The sequence below is a fragment of the Lacerta agilis genome, chromosome 10, assembly GCF_009819535.1.
Source record: "Lacerta agilis isolate rLacAgi1 chromosome 10, rLacAgi1.pri, whole genome shotgun sequence".
Taxonomy (NCBI): Eukaryota; Metazoa; Chordata; class Lepidosauria; order Squamata; family Lacertidae; genus Lacerta; species Lacerta agilis.
In genome coordinates, this window is record NC_046321.1 from 56,718,979 (window position 1) to 56,719,705 (window position 727).

Below are 727 nucleotides of genomic sequence, written 5' to 3' on the forward strand. Positions count from 1 at the left end.
AGAGGCTGGTTGCCATCTTCAAATATCTAAAGGGCTATCATATGGAAGATGGAGCAAGCTTGTTTTCTCCTCCACTGGAGGATAGGGCTCGAACTAATGGATTTAAGTTACAAGAAAGAAGATTCTGATTAAATATCAGGAAGATAATTGTGACAATAAGAGCTGTTCAACAGTGGAACGGACTCCCTCGGGAAGTTGTGGACTCTTATTAAAATTATTAAGAGGCTGGATAGCTCAGCTGGTTAGAGCATGGTGCTGACAACACCAAGGTTGTGGGTTCGATCCCCATATGGGGCAGCTGCATATTCCTGCATTGCAGAGGGTTGGACTACATGATCCTCAGGGTCCCTTCCAATTTGACAGTTTTATGATCCTATAAACTGCCCTTCATCTGAAGATCATGGGACGGTTTACAGAACTTCCACCAGCCCCAGCCAGGATAACCAGCAATCAAGGATGATAGGAGTTGTAGTCCAGAAACATATGGAAAACCAAACCCATCATCCCTGACCCTAGCAATTTTAATATTAGGCCCTAGCAATTTTAATTTTAGAATTCAGTTACTGGTCTTAGGGATTTTTACGGAGAAGCTAATTCAGTTGGAACTATATATATGTCCTGGGATTGAACCTTGCTCTGGGGTAGCAAGCACAATGACACTGCCACTCAGGCTCAGCAAGAGCTGTGTATTAGTCACATTGGTATTTTCCAAAGGTTTCCACCAAAG

General features: G+C 43.1%; 1 non-coding gene across 1 annotated transcript; it reads left to right on the forward strand.

The window, feature by feature from the left end:
- The first annotated feature begins 223 nt into the window (after positions 1-223).
- Positions 224-297, forward strand: TRNAV-GAC. Its single transcript has one exon. It is a non-coding gene; the product is annotated as a tRNA-Val (tRNA).
- The last annotated feature ends 430 nt before the right edge of the window (positions 298-727 follow it).